This window comes from Nansenia antarctica, assembly GCF_963989245.1.
Source record: "Nansenia antarctica genome assembly, chromosome: 2".
Lineage (NCBI taxonomy): Eukaryota > Metazoa > Chordata > Actinopteri > Argentiniformes > Microstomatidae > Nansenia > Nansenia antarctica.
In genome coordinates this window covers 30,206,881-30,223,264 of record NC_137675.1, presented here as the reverse complement: position 1 = coordinate 30,223,264, position 16,384 = coordinate 30,206,881, and the positions used below count along the sequence as shown (strand labels likewise).

The following is a 16,384-nucleotide window of genomic DNA, read 5'->3' as shown; positions in this document are numbered from 1 at the left end:
TGCTGCATGGAAATGTGGGATCATTCCCTGCACACAGTGAAGATGAAACTTCCAGTTGCCTGTCCTTTCGGCTCTGATGAAGTGGAGCATGAGGAACACCTGGTTGATGTACTGTACCCATAACTTTCCTGTTCTGCTCTGTGTGGCAGCTTGTTCCAGGTGATGAGTGAGAAACTGTTGAAAGTCTCGTAGAGTTTCATCTTCGTTGACCTGAGTTGCATCTTCATCTTGGTCAACTATATCTTGATACAGATTGACCAGATGTTCCTTGTCAGTCTGATTTGCCCAGTATGACTTCTCTAGCAGTACAGAGATGAGGGCCAACAAGGTCAGAATGCACTGCTCGAGAGAAGGCATGACCTTTGAGCATATGCACCACTGAACCTTTGGCATACACCCGTTCCCACAGCTCTGCCAGCCCGCTTCCTGTCATGATCTGCCCAATGCTGCCTAGAAATGACATCAGCAGGTGGAACCCACCAAGTCGCACCATCACTTTGTCCAAGTCTCTGGAGGCAGCAACTATCTCAGAGGCCTTTTGATACAGGGGTTGGTCGAATGTGACTGGGCAGATCTTGAGGTTGTGCTTCTCACTCTGTGTTTGTACAAAGCACAATGCAGTGTAGATAGTGCTTGGATTGCTTGGATCCAGCTTTATGAATGGAAGAGTCTCAATTCTGGAAGTTTGAAATTCATCACTTCTCAGGGCAGTTTTCATGAAGCCACTCCAAGGCAGACAAGGTGTTAACAAATATGCTTTTTCTCTCAAGCTCTGCAGAGCTCATTCACCAAGCAGCCAGTCTGTTTCACAGACTCATCAAACATCAAAATGTTACAGATGTAAGGGAGCCTTATTCAATATTGACAAATGTGATTGGTGGCAAATAAAAACTAACAATAAAGACATTGTGTGATTAGACAAAATAATGAATAGCATTAGACAGGCCCCTCTTTTTCTAAAAAATGACTTCAAAGTTACAAATGGGCTTAAATGGTGCCTGGGCTTAATGGGTACACTATGTGAATGTTGTGTCATTGTCACATTAATGACCTTGTAATCTTGGTTAACTTTAATTTTAGCAGTGTGTCAATGGTGAATTTGGATTCCTTGTATGAGAAAACATATATTTTAACATTTTTATTGCATTTGTATTATGTTTTAAGCCTGAGATATGGAAAAATCTCCAAATAGCGGCAATTTTGCACGCCATCTTGAATATCTCAGAAAGCACCAGGGGGATTCACGGGGACTTTTAGTATGTTATTCCTAAAGGTATTCTGAACATATCCTGAAAAATTCAGCTTGTTACAAATTTGTTCCGGGTTTGACTCAATTTTGAGCTAATGCTCTTGGACTAGGTGGTGTTCTGCCAATTTGTGCTGCCTTGTCAAAAAAAAATGCTGACGTAGTGCGAATCGATAGCAGAGTCTATCGATTATCGATTCGCGCTATAGCATACGCTATCAAAAAGGGCTATGCTGTGTGTTTCCATTTCCACTTGTGTACATCCCATAAAGGTATACCTCTCACAGTATTACAGCATGTTTATTTATGTTTGACAGGGTTAGGGTACAGGGTTAAGTGTACTATAAGAATATTGGAAGCCTGTTTTGATACTCTGATCTTCCATCAAATAACAGAATTATTATTATCATTATTACCATTATCATCTAATTCCTACATTCTGCAGCAAAGCCAATGTGTACATGCAAATATTGACATGCTCACATCACATGTCTACGGAACCCCTAAAGGGACGTGTGAAAAAAAAATAAAAAAATGTTTCTCGTGCTCACGAGATACTTTCGCGTGCTCACGCGATACTTTCTCGTGCTCACGAGATAGTTTTCTCGTGCTCACGAGATAGTTTTCTCGTGCTCACGAGATACTTTCTCGTGCTCACGAGATAGTTTTCTCGTGCTCACGAGATACTTTCTCGTGCTCACGAGAAGTATTTCGAAAACAAGTAGTCGTCAGATGTGCTAGACTTGGACACATCCAGAAGATGGCAGTAGTGCAACCCTAAGGATGCAAGCTGCCGTTAAACCCAACAGAAGAAGAAGAAGAAGAAGAAGAAGAAGTCAGATGTGCTAACCATGGCGGAAGATATATACTTGTACATGAAGTCAAGAGATATACCTGACCGGGTAATAAACCAACTAAAAGCAGATAAGGTGAGAATGAATGTTAATTTATAATATAAAGTAAGCAATACACTATAGAGTATTATTTCTAGCTTTCTGGTGCAAGCACCTTCCGTTCAATAGATTTTTATACGTTTGCCTTTCAGATCGACATCGACGTCATAGATGTGATGACTGATGAGCAGCTAAAAGAGTATATAGAACAATATGGTGACCGACTTGCAATCCGTGCATTTTGTCGCCAAAAAACTGTGAAGTCAGGAGGAGTGGAGACAGTTAAGTCTTCTCTCATGCAGAAAGTAAGAGAGAGGCTTGGGGAAAACCATAGGAAAACTCCTGCCAACCCAGAAGAAGGCTCCGGTATTGGAAACCAACATGCCGTCAAAGACACCCGGCGGGTTGAAATGGGATGGCTCCACTCTGAGGACGGCACTTTTCACCAAGTAAAAACCAGAAAGGGAGGTGGAACAGGGCACCTTTCGGTCCAGAAATCAACACCGATGAGGGAACTGCTGGAGACAGGCAAAGGCTTGTTTTTTCCAAATGGACATTCGTCCAAAGGGCTGATGGCAAATTTCGAATTTGATATTCGTGATTATAGTCACAACGCATTATCCCCTGAAGTCACAGTGGCCCAGCTGTACGAGCAGACCAAACTAAGGATGTTGCGCGTTTACACAACCACACTGGCTAAAGACGTGACACCGGTATCTGTCTCTGATGTTTCATCATCGGACTTCGAGCCCCCAGAGGAGAGTCAAATGAAGGTAATGTATATTCTGCCACGTATCAATACTATATTGTATTTATATTGATAGGCTATTAATTGTGAAATATTGGGCGGGAGGTGGTTATCAAGTGGTAGCCTATTGTGGACAAACATTAGACTGGGTAAACCCAGCCCGATCTGCCAGCGATTTTATTTCGCCCTGCAGCTTAAATAAGATTGAGCTTGGTCTGGTGATAGCCAGGCTAGACAAACATGTATTTCAGATTCTAAAATGAAAATAACGGAGTAATTACTGAATAGTAATGGGCCACAGAATTTGACTAAAGACTCGTGTATGCGTGTATAAGTCAAGATGCGCAGCCAGAGAGGCGCTTAGTTCCGAAAGATTTTCTTTGAACAGTTGGACAATATGTGGCTGTATAATCTTATAATGTGCTGATCATCTGAATTCTTTATAGACTAGGAAAAGGCTGAGACGTTCCTTGAGGAACACAACTAGGAGAAGTCATCACTGGAGGACTACAATTGATTATCAAGTGGATCATCCAGAGAGCTCCGCTGATTTAGGTGCAGCACCCAGTGGTTCAATGGAGGAAAACCATGAAAACGTAAGCCCCATTTCGTAGACCCAGTCTGTGATAGAACTCGTGTTGTATAGAGATTAATTTGTGCAGTAATGTTCAAACATTACTTTTTAAGATTCAAACAAAAAATAATTTATTAAAAGTTATAGTTTCCTGTAGTGGCATTTAGGTTACATCTGCATGACACAGCAGCTATGTTTAGAATAAATCACAGGTGAAGTCTATGAGGACAGAGAGATGGAGAGATCATGATTTCGTTGCAAACAACAAATGTAATTCGATCTTACATTTTGACCGCAGCTAATGGAAATGGGCCAATGGTTTTGAATTCAACGCCACATTAACTCAATGCATATACCAAAAAAAAACCTGCTCAGGTGCAAGGTGTTTTAACCACATGCATGTGATAGTACACATGACTGCTTGGATCAGATGATGCAAAATCAAAGATAAGGTAATAATTGCATGTTTGTTTGTATGTTTTTTAATTGAATTATCAACAGACAGGAGAACCAATCAGCCAATCAAGACAATCAACTCCTGTGATGAGTAACACAGAGGTTCTGCATCCACCATCTGCCGATACTTGCCAATCAACAAGCAGCCATGGATCTGAAGATGAATGTTTAATGGCTGAGTCAAATCAAGATGCAACCCAGTCGTTAAATGATGAGGCAGATCTTGCCCTTGCCACCCAAGCATCTGTTGAGGAATTCGAAGTACACTTTGGACCCGTTATTGGTGATGATTGGGATAATGAAGACTCCACCCTTCCCTGGAATCCACATGACTTTAACAGTATGCAGGTATAGTGTAGAACTAACCTCTAACATTACTGCCATGGATGACTGCCATTATTGATCCATTTGAAGAGTTTTTCTTAGTAATTACAATGTATATACATTTTACAAAATACAGTGACAAATTGCCAATGTCTTCAGATTGATTTTTCATCCAAATATTCAAAATTAAAAGATATTCTATTTATTGTGATGTAAAAAAGAAAAGCAGCACATCTATATAATTCATAATATCTACTGTACCTAATCACACCTTTTCATGCTAATTAATATATTGATTGTCAAGATGTTTATTCATTTTATACTTGCTAATTGATGAATCAATCTATAATCACACCTAACTGCCTTTTTTAAAATCTTGTAGCACTCTACACTGAATGACGGACCTGAATCATCAAGCAGTCTTCCAGCTGCACCAGACCCATTTGAAAAAGAATTTGTCCTTGTGAAAATAAGACGAGTAAACATAGTTGATGATGTCCTTAATGTCTTCATGGAACCAAAAGTACTGAAAGCTAATCTAAAAATTGAGTTTACAAATGAGAAAGCTGTGGATAGTGATGGTGTGTCAAGAGAGGCATACTCCGCGTTCTGGGAAAATTTCTTGGAACAGTGTGAGGGGGAAGAAGAACGAGTGCCCAGACTACAACCAGACTATCCCGAGAAGAAATGGCAAGCTCTTGGAAGAGTGTGGTTGAAAGGATACCTGGACCACAATTTCATGCCAATCAGACTGTCACCAGCTTTTGTTCTAGCCTGTTGTCAAGGAGTTAGTTCGGTGGATGAAGAATTCTTGATGATGTCATTTGCCAGATTTCTTTCAGGGAATGAGCGTGCATCGCTTGAAAAAGCACTACAGGGCAACATTGATGAAACTGTTGAAGAGGACTTACTTGAGATCTTCTCAAGAATGGGCTCACACTGCCTGCCCTCTAAAGATAACTTACGAGCTGCCATCTTAACAATGGCGCACAAAGCTCTGATTCAAGAGCCTAAATTCATAATTGACTGTTTCCACTCCTGTATTCACAATGCTGTGCCAGCACTCATAACCAAAGAGAGCATAATGGAGCTTTACGAATCTAAGAGGCCAACTAACAAGAAAGTGGCCCAGATGATAAAGCCATCAACTGATAGTCTAAATCCACAAGAGCAGACAGCTCTTAACCACCTGCTACGGTATGTTAGAAGCATCGACCAAAAAAAATTGGAGATCTTCTTACGCTTCTGCACAGGATCCACTGTGTTGTGCAAAGACACAATCGAAGTAACTTTTAATAGATTGTGTGGTTTAAGTCGCAGGCCTGTAGCACACACATGTGGAGCGGTTCTTGAGTTACCATGCACCTACAGCTCATACCCTGAGTTTCGTAAAGAGTTTGACAATATCCTGTCTGGTGACTGCTTTACAATGGATATTGTGTAGTGAATGTAAGGGAACTTACACATGTCAATCTTCCACTGATATTGTTATGACATTTGTCGGTAACACTTTATTTTATGGGGTCCCAAATACAACTGTGTAACAATATGTAATGTCATGTATCTATGGAAGCATATAGTGGACTTAATTAGCATTAACATTTGAATTAAGTCCACTATATGCTTCCATATGTATCATGTATGTAACCACTGACCCTTACCCTATGTACACTGTACACCATTTGGGTAACACTTTATTTTAAGGGGTCCCTGATACAATGTATCTACACCATTAAGTACAGTGTGACAACCTATGTACTAATATGTAATACCACACATTTACATTGTACATACATTATGGAAGGTTAGGGGTTAGGTACAATTTAAATACATGATATTAGTACATAGGTTGTCACACTGTACTTAATGATGTAGATACATTGTATCAGGGGACCCCTTAAAATAAAGTGTTAGCCCCATTTGTTTGAAACAAACAATTTCTACAGATTTACATTTATTTACATTCAAAACACTTCTTTTGTTCATTCATGTATTACACAACCAAGTATTTGCATGTTGGTACTGTTCTGTCAAGAGCATAATTGTTCAATTTTGTTCAATAAAGATTCCTTGTTCTTGTTTTCTTCTTTTCTTTATTGTGGTTTTGTTTGTTTCCTGTTCATTACTGATTTAAAGTCAAAGTAAAACATCAATGACAATGCTCCTGTCCTATACCACAACAAATGTAGTTCCATCTAAAATTAGAGAGCAGATCTTATCTCATTCTTCAAATGCAGGTACAAATCCACTGCTTGATAAGCATCAGCTGAAAGATGCAGCTGTGACTCAACCATCAGAACGTTGCAGATGTTGTAGATGTCTGTGTCACATGGCACTGCTGGTCGAAATGTGCAGTTACTCTGACATAACTGTACATCAGCTCTGTCCACTGGGGAAAGGCAGTCTTCACTTCGGTAGAGTTCTGGGAACATGTACATGATTCGGGGTCGACCACTGGGTACCCCGTTATTCTTCGATGGTCTGATGACATGTGAATCCCACACTTTGATGGTCTCATCTAATTCGTCCTAGAAAAATAAAATTCGTTATTCTCATGGGCCTTACATACATTATGAAATTATTTGAAACTAATCATGTTAAATGTTAAAGTTGTTGATGAAGTTAATTATTGGTAATAAACAAAACATCGAAAATCAGAGTTGGTCGCGCTGCATTTGCCATGTCAGCACCATGGACAGGTTCGTAGCTCAGCTGACGTGGAAAAGCACCGCAGACCATGCAAAAAAAACGCTATTAGAGCCATCTTCGCTTTTCATTATGAATTATTGGAATTATTACTGTAGGACACCACATGGATGAGACACTTGAGTGCCATACAGTAGGCCCTTTTCACCACCATGCAGTGCCTGCTCATTGGAAAGTTTCAGATGATAGAATGTTTAACACAATAGCCTATGGCACATTTGTAGCTCACCTGAATGATACCCATGAAGCAGAACTGAATTAGACTTCTGTCCAAATAAGTACCATCGAACAAACCACGGTCCTTCAGATCAGTGAACAGAGAAATGTAGAATTCCATTGATTCCCTTCTGAGGAAGCCCCACCAACTCTCTATTCGCTGATTTGCGGTGCTTGCCCCTTCGATGTAGCTGTCAATACCAGAGCCGTCGTGAATGTTGCGACGGAGAAAACGCTGAAAGTCTCTGACTTTAACATTCTCTGTGCCCCGGTCGGCTCTGGCAATCCTTGGACAGCCACCTGATCTCTTGACTGCTTCCATGTAGTAGCCTCCAATGATTTTTGGGTCACTGCTGGTAGTGAATGCATTCATCCAGATAATTTTACGGGAAAACCCGTCAATGCAGCCGTTTATACAGATACCGAATGGCTTCAGTTTGTCATAGGAGTCGAAGTGCCAAATATAATTGGGCCCTTTTGCAAAATACCTTCGGCGATGGAGACGTCTTAGTCCTCTGAGTTCAACACCCCTTGGGTCAAGTTCTTTCAGAATTAATCGGATCTCTTCTTTCTTGACGTGCAATCCATTCTCCATGCATTTTCTGTACATCCACCTATACCCCAGTGGCGTAGCGCAAAATCCCGGGGCCCCCCCGCAAGGTGGCGGCGGGGGCCCTTTCGCAACGGAGTAAAAAAAAAAAAAAAAAAAAAACGTGCGTTTTTTAGAGGCCGATGCGTTATTGACGTTGCGAAATTTCGCAATATGCACTCTACATTATAAATGCTTGACTTAGCAAAAGGTACAAACAAGTGAGAGCAATAACTAAAACCAAATGGTAGACTACATCAGTAGAATGTATTATAAGTAGAAAAGTACAAGCTTTATTTCTTTTTTAGACACTTTGACACTTTTTTTTCAAAGTGTGGTGTGCATAGCAGCGTGATATCTGTAAACATACAAGCTGTAGACTCTCCGCTAAGGGTTGCCAGATGGGATTGAGAATTTCCAACCTAACCAATCTAAAAACTTCTAAATCCACCAAAAAACAGCCCATCTGGCAACCCTGTCTCCGCTGCATCAGAGTCTACTTGTTGCGTAAAATTGGCCATGGTTAGTCAAATCCTTTGTTGGACATCTCGTTTCTTAAGTCCTGGTATATTGTGGCATGTCTTTATTGTTTGCCATCTGGTCTAGGAATACCCAGGGAGACGCAGACAGCAGAAGTAGAATAGAATAGTAGAATAGAAAAAGAAACAGCTATATATAGCCTAACCATGCTGAATTATGTACCTGTATGATGCACTGACAGCCTGTGACTGTGAACCTGGCCGGACCCTGCCCTTCTGCCTGAGTTTGAGTATGATGCTGCCCAAATAAATGTTATTGTTTAGTGCTGTACGCTTTCGTGGTATTATATTGTGTGAATTATCATCTGTATGTTGTTTTTCTTTCACTCGACTAACCGCCGAGATAATACTTGAGACATGTACTTCCGTAAACATACATTTTTATTTGATTTTTTTACAATATCGGACCGACAGTCCCACATATAGCGGCTATAATGTCCGAATAGAGAATCTACCACCACCTAAAGAATGCTTATTGTACTTTGTATTGTATTTTCGCTTGCTCATTTTCCTTGTGTCTCGCTGCCTACGTGTGACGTCAAAGTCATGTTGCTATTGGATACGGCTAACTATGTATATATTTTTTAAATATAGGCCTATATATTAAAATTAAGGTTGACACAATGAAGGGCCACTTATTTTCTTTGTTTTATATTTTTTTTAATTATAAAAAAAATAAAAAAAAATTTGGATCCAATGTTAGGGGGCCCCCTAGTGGCTGGGGCCCCCCCGCGGTGCGTCGCTTGCGGGCCCGTCCGCTACGCCACTGCTATACCCACAGAGCTGGCCAGATGTTTTTAACTGTTCCTCAATGAACTCAACTACGCGATCCAAAGTGGTGTAGTTCTTGCGCCGAGAAAGACCACACGACTTCAGAATTCGTTTTAAATGTCTTTGAGACACAACATAATGGTGACGACTTGCAAGTAAAGTAACTATGTCTTTATAATGAAGTCCCAGGTCAAAATACAGCTTAACTACATCTTGAACAGTCATATCTTCCGCCATGGTTAGCACATCTGACGACTACTTGTTTTCGAAATACTATCGCGTGAGCACGAGAAAGTATCGCGTGAGCACGCGAAAGTATCTCGTGAGCACGAGAAACATTTTTTTTTATTTTTTTTTCACGTGAAAGGGGTTCCGTACATGTCAAAAAGCGCAATGAAAAAAAAAGGTATTAATATATTGCTCACTGTCAGTCAAAAAAGGTTGCGTCGATTTTTTTAGGGTCTACTTTTGTCTTAGAAATCCTACTTTGACTCTCCTTTAATGGCTGATTTTTAGATTTTAGACTCCCCAACAGTGGCGGACTCAGGCTGTTTGAAGGACAGGGGGGGCGAAAAGAAAAAAAGGGCACCAACTGCACAACATGGGACCCCATCAGTGCACATGGTCAAGTTTAGACCATTGGAGGGGCACCAGTAGGGCACGTCCTCTAATTTTCGCCACTCAAAAGGGCACTTAAGAGAGACGTTTTTATCCCCCCTCCCTTCTCTCCCTCCCCCCCTCTCTCTCCCCTCTCCCCCTCCCCCCCCCTCCCCCCCTCTCTCTCCCACCCCCCTTCCTCCCTCTCTCTCTATGGTTCTGGGAGGTGATCAGTGATAAGCATGGCATCGACCCTACAGGGAGTTACCATGGAGACAGCATGGCATCGACCCTACAGGGAGTTACCATGGAGACAGCATGGCATCGACCCTACAGGGAGTTACCATGGAGACAGCGACCTGAAGCTGGACAGGATCAGCGTCTACTACAATGAGGCCTCAGGTCAGACACACACACACACACACACACACACACACACACACACACACACTCACTCACTCACTCACTCACTCACTCACTCACTCACTCACTCACTCACTCACTCACTCACTCACTCTCTCACTCTCTCACTCACTCACTCACTCACTCACTCACTCACTCACTCACTCACTCACTCACTCACTCACTCACTCACTCACTCACTCACTCACTCACTCACTCACTCACTCACTCACTCACTCACTCACTCACTCACTCACTCACTCACTCACTCACTCACTCACTCACTCACTCACTCACTCACAATTACACAAGCAGGGAATCAAATATTTCGGGGCTAAGCAACACTGAACACTCAAGGGTACACATAACACCTCCTTCTCCACACGGCCAAGCTGCCAATAATAGCCGAGACAGAGCAACATTTGGCAACCTGTTTGGCCTTTCTTTTAGTCATTGCAGCAATTCTCAGACACACACACACACACACACACACACACACACACACACACACACACACACACAGGTGTTTAATTGCTCACCCCCTCCTCCTCCCAGTGACCTGATCAGAAGAGGGAAGTGGGTGATTCTGCTTCCTGCATTACAGTTCTGTGGAACGGTGGGTATTACGGGGGGATTTCAGCGTGGGTGTGTGTGTATGAAAACAGAAGTAGATTCATAGTGATTATACAGAGGGTGATGATGGAGTTTATTTCTTTCTCTTGAGCCTCTGTCTCTGTGTCTCTTTTTCTCTCTATCTCTCTCTCTCTTCCTCCCTACCTCCCTGATGATGCAAACCATTACACCTTACACCCCCCCCCCACACACACACACACACAGACACACACACACACACACACACACACACACACACACACACACATACTGTCAGCTGTGTGGGCAGAGTTTGCTGCTATTAGTGAGCTACACTGCAGAATGACTCACTAGGCTGTTACAAATAACTCCACTGGCTGACTCCCTGCCAGGGATACACACATACACACAAGACACACACACACACACACACACACACACACACACACACAACCACTGTCTGCGTCGACCGAAAGGTCGGGGTGTCTCTGTCTCGTCTTGGTTGTTGCTGTCTAGTTTTCACAGAAGTTGATATCTCGGTCCCATCTGGTGACATGTATCACACAATTGCCCCCGTCATCAAAAATAAACCCTGTGATGTTAATCTCCCACAGACAACCCTCTCTCTCTCCCCCCCTCTCTCTCTCTCTCTTAGTCATACTGGTTGTGACTCTACGTGTGTAGGACATCCCCAACAATAGTCTGGTACTCATCACCAGCGTCAGTGAAATGCCCACCATTGAAATACCCTCTTTGTGTGTCTGATGGACAAGCTAGTCTGAAATTGTCAGAATGAATGTCAGTCTGTTGCCTTCAAGTCAGTGCGGTTGGATTGTGGTTGTGTGGAGGAACATTGCAAGACACGGTCATTGTAGAAAAATAATTGTACCACCCGGCCTGATAGAAGCAATAAGAAAGACAGAAATGTTATGCATATGTGATTTCCATGGGCACTTGAAGGATTTATTTGGTACTTTCTGTCTCTGCCCAGATGGACTGCAGTGGGCAGGACTGGGTCATGTAGGGATGGGGGGTGATGGTGGGTAGATATGGTGTCAGACAGTAAGGATGCTATCGGAGGTGGACAGTATGAGCTCCTCCCGGGGGTTCTGCAGGGTATCTCGCGGGGCAACATACTCGAGCACATTGGGTAGTCCGTGCACCACACAGCAGCTAACGCCCCTGCGGACATGCACCATCCCCATGTCATCGGCGTCATGCCACTCATCTGTCTTCTCATCGTAGCACTCCGCATTCAAGGTGTTGGTAAAGCCGCCCACCACAAACAGAAGATCATCCACCACCTCGATGCCAAAGTTGCTCCGTGGGTTGGACATGGTGGGAACTGCGCGCCAGGTGTTGGTCTGGGGATTGTAGCACTCTGCGTTTCCCAGACGGTTGGCTCCATCAAAGCCGCCCACCTAAGAGAGGATAGGAGGAAATGTGGGTCAATAACAGAATATCAGAATTTGAGCATAGATTTATTGTGTATTTTTATGTAGGTCTCACCGCATAGACCTGCTTCCCATAGGCGATGACCCCCACCCCACTGCGTCGGCTTCTCATGGGTGCGATCAGAGTCCATTGGTTGGTCTCAGGGTTGAAGCACTCTGCTGTGAACAGGCACTCATTCCCATCGAAACCACCACATATGTATACCTAGAGTTAAGGCAACTCGTAAATTCATCCATCCTGGCTTTTTAATAGATTCATTGTACAATAGTTATCAAGTTGTGTTCCACAGGTACAGTTAGTCTTACCTATTCCTCTGTTCCACTTACCTTTCCAAAAAGTGTGGTGGCACTGGCTTCACTTCTCTGCTCATGCATGGGTGAGATGAGTGTCCACTGGTTGGTCTCAGGCTCATAGCGCTCAACAGTGTTGAGTGGCACATAGCCATCAAAGCCGCCCATGGCGTAGATGCAGCCACCCAGCACAGCCACACTGACGTGGCAGCGCTGTGAGTGCATGGGTGCCACTTGGTGCCAAGTGTGTGTGACTGGGTTGAACTTGCGCACACTGTTGAAGTAGTCAATGTGGTCAACGCCTCCCACGCAGTACACAAAACCTTTGAGGTAGGCAGCACCGTGGTAGGCCCGTTCGCTCTCCTCCTCTCGAGTCACATTGACCCAACGGTCAGCCCGTGCATCATACGCCTCAATGCCATTGGTGGGGCTGCCACTACTCCAACCACCGATGGCCAGTAAGATGGCATAGGGCAGGCGAGGGCGGGTCAGAGGGTTGCCAAAGAAGGAGCTGGAGGGCCCATTCGTGCTCAGGTCATATATGGCCTTCAGTGCGTTGATGATGATGGGCTTGCAGTCATCATTGTCTCTCACCAGTGGATTATTCTTCACATTGTTCATGAAGTAGTCTGCTGTAATCAAGGCCATGCGTACCTAAGCAAACAGACACAGACAGATGTAGACATAGAATGCAGTCGGCAGCCGATACACCTTTATGAAATGCATCAAACATTTACGTAGGTCTAACTGTGTTGTCCAACTCTCAGTCACCTTAGGCAACAGCACAGAGATCTGGGCTTTGCGGTCTTGAAGAGAATGGCCAATCCAGCGCAGGATGGCCTCAAACACTACCTCTTCCTGCTTCACGTTCAGGTCGTCCTTCTCAATGATGTCACAAAACTGCCTGGGCGAGAGTTCCAGGAACTCGGAGCTACGCAGCATCTCCTCAAAGTGATGCAGGATGAAGAGAGAGGACCTGCGCCTGAGCTCAGGGCAGGAGTAGAAGTCTGCAAACACCCACATGCCAACGCAGTTCTCCGGGCACAGCTGGGCCTCTAGGTAGTCACAGCAGGCTCGCACAATGCCCATGACAGAGAACTGGCCTGCAGCCACCAGAAGCTGCTCCACATTCTCGTCAGTCACAGGCACAGAGCGTGTGTAGGCATACTCAATAATGAGACGCATCATGTCCGGTGACACACCAGGAATGTTGTACACCCGCTTTTCTAAGTTGCTCCAGCCACTTGTGAAGAGAGCTCTGTGGGTCAGGGTTTAGAGAGGAGGGATATGATGGTCAGGGATCATCCATATACTGTACCAAATTTTCTCAATACTCTTTTCAATACAGCACAGCAATATAATAAACACCCTCTGCAAGTATATCACAATATAAAGAGGGGTACACAAATATTATGAATCAATAGTTGTATCTTTTATAGAATGTATCATTGCTGCCACAAAGAACAATGTGTAAGCTCTTGTAGGATCTGGCTATTTTCTTCTGATTATCCTTTGGATCCATGCCAAGTGAATCCCTGCCATCCATCATGGCCACATCTCCACAAAGTTAAGACACTCACCGGAAATATGGACTCCAGCCGCAAAGGATATTCTTGTGTGCGTTGAAGTCGATGCCATTGACTTTAATCACCACATCACAGAATGTTCCTTCCAGTCGTAGCTCATTAAATATTGTACAGGCCATGGAACTCTCCATGTTGCATCTCTGAAATGTAGAGGTGGACCCCTCTTCCAGTTCATTCATTCTTGTGTTGAATATCTTTAATATCCACTTTTTGGGCAAGAGGTGGCACACTGCAACTATATTCTTCTGAGCAATGAGAACCTTCATTCAAATCAAATCAAATCAAATTTTGTAATTCCCCTTGGTAACATTATGTTCTAGAATTGTGCATTACATCACAGTGAGTGATACAAAATTAGAATGTCTCAGATACCATTTTCATAATAAGCTGACACCATCATAAAAAATAATTAATGTTCTTCTTCTTCATCATCTCGTTTTTGAGGGTGCCCTGTATGAAATGACAGCATCATTTAAACCATATTGACTTTTGTTGTATATATTTTGCCATTATAACAACAACAAAATCGCATAAAGAATGAATTGTGTATCTGCTCCATCAGATGACAAAATAGGTAGGAACCTTTATTACTGCTTTTGTGTTACAGGGAAGATAATATTCACATACATACATGTCCGTCCTCAACTTAAGCAAGTATTTAGGTTGTCTGGTATTTATATCTTTAGTTGCTCTCCTAGTTGCTAGCCAAATAGATCGTTTGATCGTTTAACGTTTATTGAATTAAACCTCTCCTCTATCAAATTATGGTAAGTGTATTTTCCTTGTTTTTCAATGAAGGACTACAATACATGTCAAATGGGGTGGCCGACCAGAAACCACAAAGAACAAAATGTTCTGAGCCAGATTCTAGCTAGACACATTATTTAGACACATAGAAAGACAAACTAAAACACTAGAACAACAGTCACATGAACAACTACAGGACAGTCTTGTCAGATACGGTAGCTAATCAGTTTCGTGTTTCCCCCCCCATACCACTCAGGACTTCAACTTAGCTTTTGTACCACTGCTGTTTTGCACACTGTACATAAACCCTGTTAACTGTCCATATTGTATGCTGCCTTGTCAATGTAGTTGCCTTGTCAATGAAGATGCCTTGTCAATGCAGCTGCCTTGTCAATGAAGATGCCTTGTCAATGTCTGCTGCCTTGTCAATGTAGTTGCCTTGTCAATGTAGCTGCCTTGTCAATGTATGCTGCCTTGTCAATGTAGTTGCCTTGTCAATGTAGCTGCCTTGTCAATGTAGCTGCCTTGTCAATGTAGTTGCCTTGTCAATGTATGCTGCCTTGACAATGTATGCTGCCTTGTCAATGTATGCTGCCTTGCCAATGTAGCTGCCTTGTCAATGTATGCTGCCATGTCGGGGGGGGGTAGTGGTGGTCTAGTGGATAGTGAGTTGGACTTGGGATCGGAAGGTTGTGAGTTCAAATCCCACCTGAAGCCACACCACTACTAGTGTGCCCTTGGGTAAGGCACTTAGCCCTCAGTTACTCCACAGGGAATGTCCCTGTAATTCGTAATTGTAAGTCGCTTTGGATAAAAGCGTCTGCTAAATGGCAAAATTAATTAAAATTAAATGTCAATGTAGCTGCCTTGTCAATGTATGCTGCCTTGTCAATGTCACTGCCTTGTCAATGTATGCTGCCTTGTCAATGTATGCTGCCATGTCAAACAATCTACAGTATGTCCGCTGAGTAGGGGAGTGCAGGGTATGTTGTCATGCCTAGAGAATCTGGCAAATCATGCCTTTGAATCAAAACATTAATACTGGCATGACCCCTTTACTTTAAACTTTGAAATCGCACTTTCTCTGGCGTGCACGTAGATCCACAGTAATTGTTGGAATTGGAATGTAATGTAATGTATTACTGGCTTGTAGTGTGTTTTAGTAAACAGACACACACACACACACACACACACACACACGCACGCACGCATCGTCATATTTGGACAAGTAACTAGAGCTCTTGGACAAGTAAAAGATAAGTTCACATGTCCAAAGGACAAGTACCTGAAAAAGCTCAATGTCAAGCCCTGCATTGGGTGGGTGGGGGGCACTGTCTCACTCTCTCTCTCTCTCTCTCTGTCTCGCTCGCTCCTGCATGAAGCGTCAACACATGCAACACACCCTCTAAGCTGCTATCATTGAATCAGGAATCATTTGATCATTCAGATTGGGAATTTTGCTTGCTTACCATGGGCGGGGCCCACTTGCACTTCGTTATCTGATGGTTGTGTAATGGTTGTGTAGTGGTTGTGTTGTGGTTGTGTTGTGGTTGTGTTTTGATCCAAAAACAACAACCTGATAGTGTATCTGGTTAGCGGATGGTACCGGTTGTGTCGCGGTTGTGTTGTGATCAGGCAACAGCGACCTTGAGTA

General features: G+C 43.2%; 1 pseudogene across 1 annotated transcript in view; it reads left to right on the top strand.

The window, feature by feature from the left end:
* LOC308151603 (tubulin beta chain-like) overlaps window positions 1–16,384 on the top strand; it is a 33,626-nt pseudogene that overhangs the window by 2,967 nt on the left and 14,275 nt on the right. Inside the window, exon 2 of the transcript in view lies at window positions 9,939–10,061. The product of the transcript in view is annotated as a tubulin beta chain-like (transcript). The remainder of the gene's footprint in view (window positions 1–9,938; window positions 10,062–16,384) is intronic.